Consider the following 18,167-nt stretch of genomic DNA (forward strand, 5'->3'; position numbering starts at 1 on the left):
CTTCGGAACTTTTAAATATCTTGATATATCTCGAGAACTACGCGTCTGATCAAAAAATATCATAGAACATAAAAAGTAGGAAACATTAATTCTCTACAAAAAAGGTCTCTTAACATTTTGCCATAGCTCGCTTCGTTTCCGAGATATTTGCAGATTTATCTCAAGGCAAGGGGCCTGACGGACATATTTCGAGATATTTCTCCTTCTTGTTGCTCTTCTTCTGCACAGCTAAGCTGGAAGTGGCATTTGCGGCTCGCACTAGTGCAGAGTTATCTCAAAGAAAGGGGCCACGGTGTTTCTGTATCTCTATTATGTTGGTGCGGCTTCGGAACTTTTAAATATTTTGATATATCTCGAGAACTACGCATCTGATCAAAAAATATCATACAACATAAAAAGTAGGAAACTTAATTCTCTACAAAAAAGGTCTCTTAACATTTTGCCATAGCTCGCTTCGTTTCCGAGATATTTGCAGGTTTATCTCAAGGGAAGGGGCCTAACGGACATATTTCGAGATATTTCTTCTTCTTGTTGTTCTTCTTCTGCACAGCTAAACTGGAAGTGGCATTTCCAGCTCGCAATAGTGCAGAGTTATCTCAAAGAAAGGAGCCACGGTGTTTCTGTATCTCTACTCTGTTGGTGCGGCTTCGGAACTTTTAAATATCTTGATATATCTCGAGAACTACGCATCTGATCAAAAAATATCATAGAACATAAAAAGTAGGAAACTTAATTCTCTACAAAAAAGGTCTCTTAACATTTTGCCATAGCTCGCTTCGTTTCCGAGATATTTGCAGATTTATCTCAAGGGAAGGGGCATGACGGACATATTTCGAGATATTTCTTCTTCTTGTTGTTCTTCTTCTGCACAGCTAAGCTGGAAGTGGCATTTGCGGCTCGCACTAGTGCAGAGTTATCTCAAAGAAAGGGGCCACGGTGTTTCTGTATCTCTATCATGTTGGTGCGGCTTCGGAACTTTTAAATATCTCGATATATCTCGAAAACTACGCTTCTGATCAAAAAATATCATAGAACATAAATTGTAGGAAACATAATTCTCTACAAAAAAGGTCTCTTAACATTTTGCCATAGCTCGCTTCGTTTCCGAGATATTTGCAGATATATCTCAAGGGAAGGGGCCTGACGGACATATTTCGAGATATTTCTTCTTCTTGTTGTTCTTCTTCTGCACAGCTAAGCTGAAAGTGGCATTTACAGCTCGCAATAGTGCAAAGTTATCTCAAAGAAAGGGGCCACGGTGTTTCTGTATCTCTATTATGTTGGTGCGGCTTCGGAACTTTTAAATATCTCGATATATCTCGAAAACTACGCTTCTGATCAAAAAATATCATAGAACATAAATTCTAGGAAACTTAATTCTCTACAAAAAAGGTCTCTTAACATTTTGCCATAGCTCTCTTCGTTTCCGAGATATTTGCAGATTTATCTCAAGGGAAGGGGCCTGACGGACATATTTCGAGATATTTCTTCTTCTTGTTGTTCTTCTTCTGCACAGCTAAGCTGGAAGTGGCATTTGCAGCTCGCAATAGTGCAGAGTTATCTCAAAGAAAGGGGCCACGGTGTTTCTGTATCTCTATTATGTTGGTGCGGCTTCGGAACTTTTAAATATCTTGATATATCTCGAGAACTACGCATCTGATCAAAAAATATCATACAACATAAAAAGTAGGAAACTTAATTCTCTACAAAAAAGGTCTCTTAACATTTTGCCATAGCTCGCTTCGTTTCCGAGATATTTGCAGGTTTATCTCAAGGGAAGGGGCCTAACGGACATATTTCGAGATATTTCTTCTTCTTGTTGTTCTTCTTCTGCACAGCTAAACTGGAAGTGGCATTTCCAGCTCGCAATAGTGCAGAGTTATCTCAAAGAAAGGAGCCACGGTGTTTCTGTATCTCTACTCTGTTGGTGCGGCTTCGGAACTTTTAAATATCTTGATATATCTCGAGAACTACGCATCTGATCAAAAAATATCATAGAACATAATAAGTAGGAAACTTAATTCTCTACAAAAAAGGTCTCTTAACATTTTGCCATAGCTCGCTTCGTTTCCGAGATATTTGCAGATTTATCTCAAGGGAAGGGGCCTGACGGACATATTTCGAGATATTTCTTCTTCTTGTTGTTCTTCTTCTGCACAGCTAAGCTGAAAGTGGCATTTACAGCTCGCAATAGTGCAAAGTTATCTCAAAGAAAGGGGCCACGGTGTTTCTGTATCTCTATTATGTTGGTGCGGCTTCGGAACTTTTAAATATCTCGATATATCTCGAAAACTACGCTTCTGATCAAAAAATATCATGGAACATAAAAAGTAGGAAACTTAATTCTCTACAAAAAAGGTCTCTTAACATTTTGCCATAGCTCGCTTCGTTTCCGAGATATTTGCAGATTTATCTCAAGGCAAGGGGCCTGACGGACATATTTCGAGATATTTCTTCTTCTTGTTGTTGTTCTTCTGCACCGCTAAGCTGGAAGTGGCATTTGCGGCTCGCACTAGTGCAGAGTTATCTCAAAGAAAGGGGCCACGGTGTTTCTGTATCTCTATTATGTTGGTGCGGCTTCGGAACTTTTAAATATCTTGATATATCTCGAGAACTACGCATCTGATCAAAAAATATCATAGAACATAAAAAGTAGGAAACTTAATTCTCTACAAAAAAGGTCTCTTAACATTTTGCCATAGCTCGCTTCGTTTCCGAGATATTTGCAGGTTTATCTCAAGGGAAGGGGCCTAACGGACATATTTCGAGATATTTCTTCTTCTTGTTGTTCTTCTTCTGCACAGCTAAACTGGAAGTGGCATTTCCAGCTCGCAATAGCGCAGAGTTATCTCAAAGAAAGGAGCCACGGTGTTTCTGTATCTCTATTCTGTTGGTGCGGCTTCGGAACTTTTAAATATCTTGATATATCGCGAGAACTACGCATCTGATCAAAAGATATCATAGAACATAATAAGTAGGAAACTTAATTCTCTACAAAAAAGGTCTCTTAATATTTTGCCATAGCTCGCTTCGTTTCCGAGATATTTGCAGATTTATCTCAAGGGAAGGGGCCTGACGGACATATTTCGAGATATTTCTTCTTCTTGTTGTTCTTCTTCTGCACAGCTAAGCTGGAAGTGGCATTTGCGGCTCGCACTAGTGCACAGTTATCTCAAAGAAAGGGGCCACGGTGTTTCTGTATCTCTATTATGTTGGTGCGGCTTCGGAACTTTTAAATATCTCGATATATCTCGAAAACTACGCTTCTGATCAAAAAATATCATAGAACATAAAAAGTAGGAAACTTAATTCTCTACAAAAACGGTCTCTTAACATTTTGCCATAGCTCGCTTCGTTTCCGAGATATTTCCAGATTTATCTCAAGGCAAGGGGCCTGACGGACATATTTCGAGATATTTCTTCTTCTTGTTGTTCTTCTTCTGCACAGCTAAGCTGGAAGTGGCATTTGCGGCTCGCACTAGTGCAGAGTTATCTCAAAGAAAGGGGCCACGGTGTTTCTGTATCTCTATTATCTTGGTGCGGCTTCGGAACTTTTAAATATCTTGATATATCTCGAGAACTACGCATCTGATCAAAAAATATCATAGAACATAAATAGTAGGAAACTTAATTCTCTACAAAAAAGGTCTCTCAACATTTTGCCATAGCTCTCTTCGTTTCCGAGATATTTGCAGATTTATCTCAAGGGAAGGGGCCTGACGGACATATTTCGAGATATTTCTTATTCTTGTTGTTCTTCTTCTGCACAGCTAAGCTGGAAGTGGCATTTGCAGCTCGCAATAGTGCAGAGTTATCTCAAAGAAAGGGGCCACGGTGTTTCTGTATCTCTATTATGTTGGTGCGGCTTCGGAACTTTTAAATATCTCGATATATCTCGAAAACTACGCATCTGATCAAAAAATATCATAGAACATAAATTGTAGGAAACATAATTCTGTACAAAAAAGTTCTCTTAACATTTTGCCATAGCTCGCTTCGTTTCCGAGATATTTGCAGATATATCTCAAGGGAAGGGGCCTGACGGACATATTTCGAGATATTTCTTCTTCTTGTTGTTCTTCTTCTGCACAGCTAACCTGGAAGTGGCATTTGCAGCTCGCAATAGTGCAGAGTTATCTCAAAGAAAGGGGCCACGGTGTTTCTGTATCTCTATTATGTTGGTGCGGCTTCGGAACTTTTAAATATCTTGATATATCTCGAGAACTACGCATCTGATCAAAAAATATCATAGAACATAAAAAGTAGGAAACTTAATTCTCTACAAAAAAGGTCTCTTAACATTTTGCCATAGCTCTCTTCGTTTCCGAGATATTTGCAGATTTATCTCAAGGGAAGGGGCCTGACGGACATATTTCGAGATATTTCTTCTTCTTGTTGTTCTTCTTCTGCACAGCTAAGCTGGAAGTGGCATTTGCAGCTCGCAATAGTGCAGAGTTATCTCAAAGAAAGGGGCCACGGTGTTTCTGTATCTCTATTATGTTGGTGCGGCTTCGGAACTTTTAAATATCTTGATATATCTCGAGAACTACGCATCTGATCAAAAAATATCATACAACATAAAAAGTAGGAAACTTAATTCTCTACAAAAAAGGTCTCTTAACATTTTGCCATAGCTCGCTTCGTTTCCGAGATATTTGCAGGTTTATCTCAAGGGAAGGGGCCTAACGGACATATTTCGAGATATTTCTTCTTCTTGTTGTTCTTCTTCTGCACAGCTAAACTGGAAGTGGCATTTCCAGCTCGCAATAGTGCAGAGTTATCTCAAAGAAAGGAGCCACGGTGTTTCTGTATCTCTACTCTGTTGGTGCGGCTTCGGAACTTTTAAATATCTTGATATATCTCGAGAACTACGCATCTGATCAAAAAATATCATAGAACATAATAAGTAGGAAACTTAATTCTCTACAAAAAAGGTCTCTTAACATTTTGCCATAGCTCGCTTCGTTTCCGAGATATTTGCAGATTTATCTCAAGGGAAGGGGCCTGACGGACATATTTCGAGATATTTCTTCTTCTTGTTGTTCTTCTTCTGCACAGCTAAGCTGAAAGTGGCATTTACAGCTCGCAATAGTGCAAAGTTATCTCAAAGAAAGGGGCCACGGTGTTTCTGTATCTCTATTATGTTGGTGCGGCTTCGGAACTTTTAAATATCTCGATATATCTCGAAAACTACGCTTCTGATCAAAAAATATCATGGAACATAAAAAGTAGGAAACTTAATTCTCTACAAAAAAGGTCTCTTAACATTTTGCCATAGCTCGCTTCGTTTCCGAGATATTTGCAGATTTATCTCAAGGCAAGGGGCCTGACGGACATATTTCGAGATATTTCTTCTTCTTGTTGTTGTTCTTCTGCACCGCTAAGCTGGAAGTGGCATTTGCGGCTCGCACTAGTGCAGAGTTATCTCAAAGAAAGGGGCCACGGTGTTTCTGTATCTCTATTATGTTGGTGCGGCTTCGGAACTTTTAAATATCTTGATATATCTCGAGAACTACGCATCTGATCAAAAAATATCATAGAACATAAAAAGTAGGAAACTTAATTCTCTACAAAAAAGGTCTCTTAACATTTTGCCATAGCTCGCTTCGTTTCCGAGATATTTGCAGGTTTATCTCAAGGGAAGGGGCCTAACGGACATATTTCGAGATATTTCTTCTTCTTGTTGTTCTTCTTCTGCACAGCTAAGCTGGAAGTGGCATTTGCGGCTCGCACTAGTGCACAGTTATCTCAAAGAAAGGGGCCACGGTGTTTCTGTATCTCTATTATGTTGGTGCGGCTTCGGAACTTTTAAATATCTCGATATATCTCGAAAACTACGCTTCTGATCAAAAAATATCATAGAACATAAAAAGTAGGAAACTTAATTCTCTACAAAAACGGTCTCTTAACATTTTGCCATAGCTCGCTTCGTTTCCGAGATATTTCCAGATTTATCTCAAGGCAAGGGGCCTGACGGACATATTTCGAGATATTTCTTCTTCTTGTTGTTCTTCTTCTGCACAGCTAAGCTGGAAGTGGCATTTGCGGCTCGCACTAGTGCAGAGTTATCTCAAAGAAAGGGGCCACGGTGTTTCTGTATCTCTATTATCTTGGTGCGGCTTCGGAACTTTTAAATATCTTGATATATCTCGAGAACTACGCATCTGATCAAAAAATATCATAGAACATAAATAGTAGGAAACTTAATTCTCTACAAAAAAGGTCTCTCAACATTTTGCCATAGCTCTCTTCGTTTCCGAGATATTTGCAGATTTATCTCAAGGGAAGGGGCCTGACGGACATATTTCGAGATATTTCTTATTCTTGTTGTTCTTCTTCTGCACAGCTAAGCTGGAAGTGGCATTTGCAGCTCGCAATAGTGCAGAGTTATCTCAAAGAAAGGGGCCACGGTGTTTCTGTATCTCTATTATGTTGGTGCGGCTTCGGAACTTTTAAATATCTCGATATATCTCGAAAACTACGCATCTGATCAAAAAATATCATAGAACATAAATTGTAGGAAACATAATTCTGTACAAAAAAGTTCTCTTAACATTTTGCCATAGCTCGCTTCGTTTCCGAGATATTTGCAGATATATCTCAAGGGAAGGGGCCTGACGGACATATTTCGAGATATTTCTTCTTCTTGTTGTTCTTCTTCTGCACAGCTAACCTGGAAGTGGCATTTGCAGCTCGCAATAGTGCAGAGTTATCTCAAAGAAAGGGGCCACGGTGTTTCTGTATCTCTATTATGTTGGTGCGGCTTCGGAACTTTTAAATATCTTGATATATCTCGAGAACTACGCATCTGATCAAAAAATATCATAGAACATAAAAAGTAGGAAACTTAATTCTCTACAAAAAAGGTCTCTTAACATTTTGCCATAGCTCTCTTCGTTTCCGAGATATTTGCAGATTTATCTCAAGGGAAGGGGCCTGACGGACATATTTCGAGATATTTCTTCTTCTTGTTGTTCTTCTTCTGCACAGCTAAGCTGGAAGTGGCATTTGCAGCTCGCAATAGTGCAGAGTTATCTCAAAGAAAGGGGCCACGGTGTTTCTGTATCTCTATTATGTTGGTGCGGCTTCGGAACTTTTAAATATCTTGATATATCTCGAGAACTACGCATCTGATCAAAAAATATCATACAACATAAAAAGTAGGAAACTTAATTCTCTACAAAAAAGGTCTCTTAACATTTTGCCATAGCTCGCTTCGTTTCCGAGATATTTGCAGGTTTATCTCAAGGGAAGGGGCCTAACGGACATATTTCGAGATATTTCTTCTTCTTGTTGTTCTTCTTCTGCACAGCTAAACTGGAAGTGGCATTTCCAGCTCGCAATAGTGCAGAGTTATCTCAAAGAAAGGAGCCACGGTGTTTCTGTATCTCTACTCTGTTGGTGCGGCTTCGGAACTTTTAAATATCTTGATATATCTCGAGAACTACGCATCTGATCAAAAAATATCATAGAACATAATAAGTAGGAAACTTAATTCTCTACAAAAAAGGTCTCTTAACATTTTGCCATAGCTCGCTTCGTTTCCGAGATATTTGCAGATTTATCTCAAGGGAAGGGGCCTGACGGACATATTTCGAGATATTTCTTCTTCTTGTTGTTCTTCTTCTGCACAGCTAAGCTGAAAGTGGCATTTACAGCTCGCAATAGTGCAAAGTTATCTCAAAGAAAGGGGCCACGGTGTTTCTGTATCTCTATTATGTTGGTGCGGCTTCGGAACTTTTAAATATCTCGATATATCTCGAAAACTACGCTTCTGATCAAAAAATATCATGGAACATAAAAAGTAGGAAACTTAATTCTCTACAAAAAAGGTCTCTTAACATTTTGCCATAGCTCGCTTCGTTTCCGAGATATTTGCAGATTTATCTCAAGGCAAGGGGCCTGACGGACATATTTCGAGATATTTCTTCTTCTTGTTGTTGTTCTTCTGCACCGCTAAGCTGGAAGTGGCATTTGCGGCTCGCACTAGTGCAGAGTTATCTCAAAGAAAGGGGCCACGGTGTTTCTGTATCTCTATTATGTTGGTGCGGCTTCGGAACTTTTAAATATCTTGATATATCTCGAGAACTACGCATCTGATCAAAAAATATCATAGAACATAAAAAGTAGGAAACTTAATTCTCTACAAAAAAGGTCTCTTAACATTTTGCCATAGCTCGCTTCGTTTCCGAGATATTTGCAGGTTTATCTCAAGGGAAGGGGCCTAACGGACATATTTCGAGATATTTCTTCTTCTTGTTGTTCTTCTTCTGCACAGCTAAACTGGAAGTGGCATTTCCAGCTCGCAATAGCGCAGAGTTATCTCAAAGAAAGGAGCCACGGTGTTTCTGTATCTCTATTCTGTTGGTGCGGCTTCGGAACTTTTAAATATCTTGATATATCGCGAGAACTACGCATCTGATCAAAAAATATCATAGAACATAATAAGTAGGAAACTTAATTCTCTACAAAAAAGGTCTCTTAATATTTTGCCATAGCTCGCTTCGTTTCCGAGATATTTGCAGATTTATCTCAAGGGAAGGGGCCTGACGGACATATTTCGAGATATTTCTTCTTCTTGTTGTTCTTCTTCTGCACAGCTAAGCTGGAAGTGGCATTTGCGGCTCGCACTAGTGCACAGTTATCTCAAAGAAAGGGGCCACGGTGTTTCTGTATCTCTATTATGTTGGTGCGGCTTCGGAACTTTTAAATATCTCGATATATCTCGAAAACTACGCTTCTGATCAAAAAATATCATAGAACATAAAAAGTAGGAAACTTAATTCTCTACAAAAACGGTCTCTTAACATTTTGCCATAGCTCGCTTCGTTTCCGAGATATTTCCAGATTTATCTCAAGGCAAGGGGCCTGACGGACATATTTCGAGATATTTCTTCTTCTTGTTGTTCTTCTTCTGCACAGCTAAGCTGGAAGTGGCATTTGCGGCTCGCACTAGTGCAGAGTTATCTCAAAGAAAGGGGCCACGGTGTTTCTGTATCTCTATTATCTTGGTGCGGCTTCGGAACTTTTAAATATCTTGATATATCTCGAGAACTACGCATCTGATCAAAAAATATCATAGAACATAAATAGTAGGAAACTTAATTCTCTACAAAAAAGGTCTCTCAACATTTTGCCATAGCTCTCTTCGTTTCCGAGATATTTGCAGATTTATCTCAAGGGAAGGGGCCTGACGGACATATTTCGAGATATTTCTTATTCTTGTTGTTCTTCTTCTGCACAGCTAAGCTGGAAGTGGCATTTGCAGCTCGCAATAGTGCAGAGTTATCTCAAAGAAAGGGGCCACGGTGTTTCTGTATCTCTATTATGTTGGTGCGGCTTCGGAACTTTTAAATATCTCGATATATCTCGAAAACTACGCATCTGATCAAAAAATATCATAGAACATAAATTGTAGGAAACATAATTCTGTACAAAAAAGTTCTCTTAACATTTTGCCATAGCTCGCTTCGTTTCCGAGATATTTGCAGATATATCTCAAGGGAAGGGGCCTGACGGACATATTTCGAGATATTTCTTCTTCTTGTTGTTCTTCTTCTGCACAGCTAACCTGGAAGTGGCATTTGCAGCTCGCAATAGTGCAGAGTTATCTCAAAGAAAGGGGCCACGGTGTTTCTGTATCTCTATTATGTTGGTGCGGCTTCGGAACTTTTAAATATCTTGATATATCTCGAGAACTACGCATCTGATCAAAAAATATCATAGAACATAAAAAGTAGGAAACTTAATTCTCTACAAAAAAGGTCTCTTAACATTTTGCCATAGCTCGCTTCGTTTCCGAGATATTTGCAGATTTATCTCAAGGGAAGGGGCCTGACGGACTTATTTCGGGATATTTCTTCTTCTTGTTGTTCTTCTTCTGCACAGCTAAACTGGAAGTGGCATTTCCAGCTCGCAATAGTGCAGAGTTATCTCAAAGAAAGGGGCCACGGTGTTTCTGTATCTCTATTATGTTGGTGCGGCTTCGGAACTTTTAAATATCTCGATATATCTCGAAAACTACGCTTCTGATCAAAAAATATCATAGAACATAAAAAGTAGGAAACTTAATTCTCTACAAAAACGGTCTCTTAACATTTTGCCATAGCTCGCTTCGTTTCCGAGATATTTCCAGATTTATCTCAAGGCAAGGGGCCTGACGGACATATTTCGAGATATTTCTTCTTCTTGTTGTTCTTCTTCTGCACAGCTAAGCTGGAAGTGGCATTTGCGGCTCGCACTAGTGCAGAGTTATCTCAAAGAAAGGGGCCACGGTGTTTCTGTATCTCTATTATCTTGGTGCGGCTTCGGAACTTTTAAATATCTTGATATATCTCGAGAACTACGCATCTGATCAAAAAATATCATAGAACATAAATAGTAGGAAACTTAATTCTCTACAAAAAAGGTCTCTCAACATTTTGCCATAGCTCTCTTCGTTTCCGAGATATTTGCAGATTTATCTCAAGGGAAGGGGCCTGACGGACATATTTCGAGATATTTCTTATTCTTGTTGTACTTCTTCTGCACAGCTAAGCTGGAAGTGGCATTTGCAGCTCGCAATAGTGCAGAGTTATCTCAAAGAAAGGGGCCACGGTGTTTCTGTATCTCTATTATGTTGGTGCGGCTTCGGAACTTTTAAATATCTCGATATATCTCGAAAACTACGCATCTGATCAAAAAATATCATAGAACATAAATTGTAGGAAACATAATTCTGTACAAAAAAGTTCTCTTAACATTTTGCCATAGCTCGCTTCGTTTCCGAGATATTTGCAGATATATCTCAAGGGAAGGGGCCTGACGGACATATTTCGAGATATTTCTTCTTCTTGTTGTTCTTCTTCTGCACAGCTAACCTGGAAGTGGCATTTGCAGCTCGCAATAGTGCAGAGTTATCTCAAAGAAAGGGGCCACGGTGTTTCTGTATCTCTATTATGTTGGTGCGGCTTCGGAACTTTTAAATATCTTGATATATCTCGAGAACTACGCATCTGATCAAAAAATATCATAGAATATAAAAAGTAGGAAACTTAATTCTCTACAAAAAAGGTCTCTTAACATTTTGCCATAGCTCGCTTCGTTTCCGAGATATTTGCAGATTTATCTCAAGGGAAGGGGCCTGACGGACTTATTTCGGGATATTTCTTCTTCTTGTTGTTCTTCTTCTGCACAGCTAAACTGGAAGTGGCATTTCCAGCTCGCAATAGTGCAGAGTTATCTCAAAGAAAGGAGCCACGGTGTTTCTGTATCTCTACTCTGTTGGTGCGGCTTCGGAACTTTTAAATATCTTGATATATCTCGAGAACTACTCATCTGATCAAAAAATATCATACAACATAATAAGTAGGAAACTTAATTCTCTACAAAAAAGGTCTCTTAACAATTTGCCATAGCTCGCTTCGTTTCCGAGATATTTGCAGATTTATCTCAAGGGAAGGGGCCTGACGGACATATTTCGAGATATTTCTTCTTCTTGTTGTTCTTCTTCTGCACAGCTAAGCTGAAAGTGGCATTTACAGCTCGCAATAGTGCAAAGTTATCTCAAAGAAAGGGGCCACGGTGTTTCTGTATCTCTATTATGTTGGTGCGGCTTCGGAACTTTTAAATATCTCGATATATCTCGAAAACTACGCTTCTGATCAAAAAATATCATAGAACATAAATTGTAGGAAACTTAATTCTCTACAAAAAAGGTCTCTTAACATTTTGCCATAGCTCTCTTCGTTTCCGAGATATTTGCAGATTTATCTCAAGGGAAGGGGCCTGACGGACATATTTCGAGATATTTCTTCTTCTTGTTGTTCTTCTTCTGCACAGCTAAGCTGGAAGTGGCATTTGCGGCTCGCACTAGTGCAGCGTTATCTCAAAGAAAGGGGCCACGGTGTTTCTGTATCTCTATTACGTTGGTGCGGCTTCGGAACTTTTAAATATCTTGATATATCTCGAGAACTACGCATCTGATCAAAAAATATCATAGAACATAAAAAGTAGGAAACTTAATTCTCTACAAAAAAGGTCTCTCAACATTTTGCCATAGCTCTCTTCGTTTCCGAGATATTTGCAGATTTATCTCAAGGGAAGGGGCCTGACGGACATATTTCGAGATATTTCTTCTTCTTGTTGTTCTTCTTCTGCACAGCTAAGCTGGAAGTGGCATTTGCAGCCCGCAATAGTGCAGAGTTATCTCAAAGAAAGGGGCCACGGTGTTTCTGTATCTCTATTATGTTGGTGCGGCTTCGGAACTTTTAAATATCTTGATATATCTCGAGAACTACGCATCTGATCAAAAAATATCATAGAACATAAAAAGTAGGAAACTTAATTCTCTACAAAAAAGGTCTCTTAACATTTTGCCATAGCTCGCTTCGTTTCCGAGATATTTGCAGGTTTATCTCAAGGGAAGGGGCCTGACGGACATATTTCGAGATATTTCTTCTTCTTGTTGTTCTTCTTCTGCACAGCTAAGCTGGAAGTGGCATTTGCGGCTCGCACTAGTGCAGCGTTATCTCAAAGAAAGGGGCCACGGTGTTTCTGTATCTCTATTATGTTGGTGCGGCTTCGGAACTTTTAAATATCTTGATATATCTCGAGAACTACGCATCTGATCAAAAAATATCATAGAACATAAAAAGTAGGAAACTTAATTCTCTACAAAAAAGGTCTCTTAACATTTTGCCATAGCTCGCTTCGTTTCCGAGATATTTGCAGATTTATCTCAAGGCAAGGGGCCTGACGGACATATTTCGAGATATTTCTTCTTCTTGTTGTTGTTCTTCTGCACCGCTAAGCTGGAAGTGGCATTTGCGGCTCGCACTAGTGCAGAGTTATCTCAAAGAAAGGGGCCACGGTGTTTCTGTATCTCTATTATGTTGGTGCGGCTTCGGAACTTTTAAATATCTTGATATATCTCGAGAACTACGCATCTGATCAAAAAATATCATAGAACATAAAAAGTAGGAAACTTAATTCTCTACAAAAAAGGTCTCTTAACATTTTGCCATAGCTCGCTTCGTTTCCGAGATATTTGCAGGTTTATCTCAAGGGAAGGGGCCTAACGGACATATTTCGAGATATTTCTTCTTCTTGTTGTTCTTCTTCTGCACAGCTAAACTGGAAGTGGCATTTCCAGCTCGCAATAGCGCAGAGTTATCTCAAAGAAAGGAGCCACGGTGTTTCTGTATCTCTATTCTGTTGGTGCGGCTTCGGAACTTTTAAATATCTTGATATATCGCGAGAACTACGCATCTGATCAAAAAATATCATAGAACATAATAAGTAGGAAACTTAATTCTCTACAAAAAAGGTCTCTTAACATTTTGCCATAGCTCGCTTCGTTTCCGAGATATTTGCAGATTTATCTCAAGGGAAGGGGCCTGACGGACATATTTCGAGATATTTCTTCTTCTTGTTGTTCTTCTTCTGCACAGCTAAGCTGGAAGTGGCATTTGCAGCTCGCAATAGTGCAGAGTTATCTCAAAGAAAGGGGCCACGGTGTTTCTGTATCTCTATTATGTTGGTGCGGCTTCGGAACTTTTAAATATCTTGATATATCTCGAGAACTACGCGTCTGATCAAAAAATATCATAGAACATAAAAAGTAGGAAACATTAATTCTCTACAAAAAAGGTCTCTTAACATTTTGCCATAGCTCGCTTCGTTTCCGAGATATTTGCAGATTTATCTCAAGGCAAGGGGCCTGACGGACATATTTCGAGATATTTCTCCTTCTTGTTGCTCTTCTTCTGCACAGCTAAGCTGGAAGTGGCATTTGCGGCTCGCACTAGTGCAGAGTTATCTCAAAGAAAGGGGCCACGGTGTTTCTGTATCTCTATTATGTTGGTGCGGCTTCGGAACTTTTAAATATTTTGATATATCTCGAGAACTACGCATCTGATCAAAAAATATCATACAACATAAAAAGTAGGAAACTTAATTCTCTACAAAAAAGGTCTCTTAACATTTTGCCATAGCTCGCTTCGTTTCCGAGATATTTGCAGGTTCATCTCAAGGGAAGGGGCCTAACGGACATATTTCGAGATATTTCTTCTTCTTGTTGTTCTTCTTCTGCACAGCTAAACTGGAAGTGGCATTTCCAGCTCGCAATAGTGCAGAGTTATCTCAAAGAAAGGAGCCACGGTGTTTCTGTATCTCTACTCTGTTGGTGCGGCTTCGGAACTTTTAAATATCTTGATATATCTCGAGAACTACGCATCTGATCAAAAAATATCATAGAACATAATAAGTAGGAAACTTAATTCTCTACAAAAAAGGTCTCTTAACATTTTGCCATAGCTCGCTTCGTTTCCGAGATATTTGCAGATTTATCTCAAGGGAAGGGGCCTGACGGACATATTTCGAGATATTTCTTCTTCTTGTTGTTCTTCTTCTGCACAGCTAAGCTGAAAGTGGCATTTACAGCTCGCAATAGTGCAAAGTTATCTCAAAGAAAGGGGCCACGGTGTTTCTGTATCTCTATTATGTTGGTGCGGCTTCGGAACTTTTAAATATCTCGATATATCTCGAAAACTACGCTTCTGATCAAAAAATATCATAGAACATAAATTGTAGGAAACTTAATTCTCTACAAAAAAGGTCTCTTAACATTTTGCCATAGCTCTCTTCGTTTCCGAGATATTTGCAGATTTATCTCAAGGGAAGGGGCCTGACGGACATATTTCGAGATATTTCTTCTTCTTGTTGTTCTTCTTCTGCACAGCTAAGCTGGAAGTGGCATTTGCGGCTCGCACTAGTGCAGCGTTATCTCAAAGAAAGGGGCCACGGTGTTTCTGTATCTCTATTATGTTGGTGCGGCTTCGGAACTTTTAAATATCTTGATATATCTCGAGAACTACGCATCTGATCAAAAAATATCATAGAACATAAAAAGTAGGAAACTTAATTCTCTACAAAAAAGGTCTCTTAACATTTTGCCATAGCTCGCTTCGTTTCCGAGATATTTGCAGATTTATCTCAAGGCAAGGGGCCTGACGGACATATTTCGAGATATTTCTTCTTCTTGATGTTGTTCTTCTGCACCGCTAAGCTGGAAGTGGCATTTGCGGCTCGCACTAGTGCAGAGTTATCTCAAAGAAAGGGGCCACGGTGTTTCTGTATCTCTATTATGTTGGTGCGGCTTCGGAACTTTTAAATATCTTGATATATCTCGAGAACTACGCATCTGATCAAAAAATATCATAGAACATAAAAAGTAGGAAACTTAATTCTCTACAAAAAAGGTCTCTTAACATTTTGCCATAGCTCGCTTCGTTTCCGAGATATTTGCAGGTTTATCTCAAGGGAAGGGGCCTAACGGACATATTTCGAGATATTTCTTCTTCTTGTTGTCCTTCTTCTGCACAGCTAAACTGGAAGTGGCATTTCCAGCTCGCAATAGCGCAGAGTTATCTCAAAGAAAGGAGCCACGGTGTTTCTGTATCTCTATTCTGTTGGTGCGGCTTCGGAACTTTTAAATATCTTGATATATCGCGAGAACTACGCATCTGATCAAAAAATATCATAGAACATAATAAGTAGGAAACTTAATTCTCTACAAAAAAGGTCTCTTAACATTTTGCCATAGCTCGCTTCGTTTCCGAGATATTTGCAGATTTATCTCAAGGGAAGGGGCCTGACGGACATATTTCGAGATATTTCTTCTTCTTGTTGTTCTTCTTCTGCACAGCTAAGCTGGAAGTGGCATTTGCGGCTCGCACTAGTGCACAGTTATCTCAAAGAAAGGGGCCACGGTGTTTCTGTATCTCTATTATGTTGGTGCGGCTTCGGAACTTTTAAATATCTCGATATATCTCGAAAACTACGCTTCTGATCAAAAAATATCATAGAACATAAAAAGTAGGAAACTTAATTCTCTACAAAAACGGTCTCTTAACATTTTGCCATAGCTCGCTTCGTTTCCGAGATATTTCCAGATTTATCTCAAGGCAAGGGGCCTGACGGACATATTTCGAGATATTTCTTCTTCTTGTTGTTCTTCTTCTGCACAGCTAAGCTGGAAGTGGCATTTGCGGCTCGCACTAGTGCAGAGTTATCTCAAAGAAAGGGGCCACGGTGTTTCTGTATCTCTATTATCTTGGTGCGGCTTCGGAACTTTTAAATATCTTGATATATCTCGAGAACTACGCATCTGATCAAAAAATATCATAGAACATAAATAGTAGGAAACTTAATTCTCTACAAAAAAGGTCTCTCAACATTTTGCCATAGCTCTCTTCGTTTCCGAGATATTTGCAGATTTATCTCAAGGGAAGGGGCCTGACGGACATATTTCGAGATATTTCTTATTCTTGTTGTTCTTCTTCTGCACAGCTAAGCTGGAAGTGGCATTTGCAGCTCGCAATAGTGCAGAGTTATCTCAAAGAAAGGGGCCACGGTGTTTCTGTATCTCTATTATGTTGGTGCGGCTTCGGAACTTTTAAATATCTCGATATATCTCGAAAACTACGCATCTGATCAAAAAATATCATAGAACATAAATTGTAGGAAACATAATTCTCTACAAAAAAGTTCTCTTAACATTTTGCCATAGCTCGCTTCGTTTCCGAGATATTTGCAGATATATCTCAAGGGAAGGGGCCTGACGGACATATTTCGAGATATTTCTTCTTCTTGTTGTTCTTCTTCTGCACAGCTAACCTGGAAGTGGCATTTGCAGCTCGCAATAGTGCAGAGTTATCTCAAAGAAAGGGGCCACGGTGTTTCTGTATCTCTATTATGTTGGTGCGGCTTCGGAACTTTTAAATATCTTGATATATCTCGAGAACTACGCATCTGATCAAAAAATATCATAGAACATAAAAAGTAGGAAACTTAATTCTCTACAAAAAAGGTCTCTTAACATTTTGCCATAGCTCGCTTCGTTTCCGAGATATTTGCAGATTTATCTCAAGGGAAGGGGCCTGACGGACTTATTTCGGGATATTTCTTCTTCTTGTTGTTCTTCTTCTGCACAGCTAAGCTGGAAGTGGCATTTGCGGCTCGCACTAGTGCAGCGTTATCTCAAAGAAAGGGGCCACGGTGTTTCTGTATCTCTATTATGTTGGTGCGGCTTCGGAACTTTTAAATATCTTGATATATCTCGAGAACTACGCATCTGATCAAAAAATATGATAGAACATAAAAAGTAGGAAACTTAATTCTCTACAAAAAAGGACTCTTAACATTTTGCCATAGCTCGCTTCGTTTCCGAGATATTTGCAGATTTATCTCAAGGGAAGGGGCATGACGGACATATTTCGAGATATTTCTTCTTCTTGTTGTTCTTCTTCTGCACAGCTAAGCTGGAAGTGGCATTTGCAGCTCGCAATAGTGCAGAGTTATCTCAAAGAAAGGGGCCACGGTGTTTCTGTATCTCTATTATGTTGGTGCGGCTTCGGAACTTTTAAATATCTTGATATATCTCGAGAACTACGCGTCTGATCAAAAAATATCATAGAACATAAAAAGTAGGAAACATAATTCTCTACAAAAAAGGTCTCTTAACATTTTGCCATAGCTCGCTTCGTTTCCGAGATATTTGCAGATTTATCTCAAGGCAAGGGGCCTGACGGACATATTTCGAGATATTTCTTCTTCTTGTTGCTCTTCTTCTGCACAGCTAAGCTGGAAGTGGCATTTGCGGCTCGCACTAGTGCAGAGTTATCTCAAAGAAAGGGGCCACGGTGTTTCTGTATCTCTATTATGTTGGTGCGGCTTCGGAACTTTTAAATATCTTGATATATCTCGAGAACTACGCATCTGATCAAAAAATATCATACAACATAAAAAGTAGGAAACTTAATTCTCTACAAAAAACGGTCTCTTATCATTTTGCCATAGCTCGCTTCGTTTCCGAGATATTTGCAGATTTATCTCAAGGGAAGGGGCCTGACGGACATATTTCGAGATATTTCTTCTTCTTGTTGTTCTTCTTCTGCACAGCTAAGCTGGAAGTGGCATTTGCGGCTCGCACTAGTGCTGAGTTATCTCAAAGAAAGGGGCCACGGTGTTTCTGTATCTCTATTATATTGGTGCGGCTTCGGAACTTTTAAATATCTTGATATATCTCGAGAACTACGCATCTGATCAAAAAATATCATAGAACATAAATAGTAGGAAACTTAATTCTCTGCAAAAAAGGTCTCTCAACATTTTGCCATAGCTCTCTT

Source organism: Osmia lignaria, unplaced genomic scaffold (assembly GCF_051020975.1).
Source record: "Osmia lignaria lignaria isolate PbOS001 unplaced genomic scaffold, iyOsmLign1 scaffold0013, whole genome shotgun sequence".
Lineage (NCBI taxonomy): Eukaryota > Metazoa > Arthropoda > Insecta > Hymenoptera > Megachilidae > Osmia > Osmia lignaria.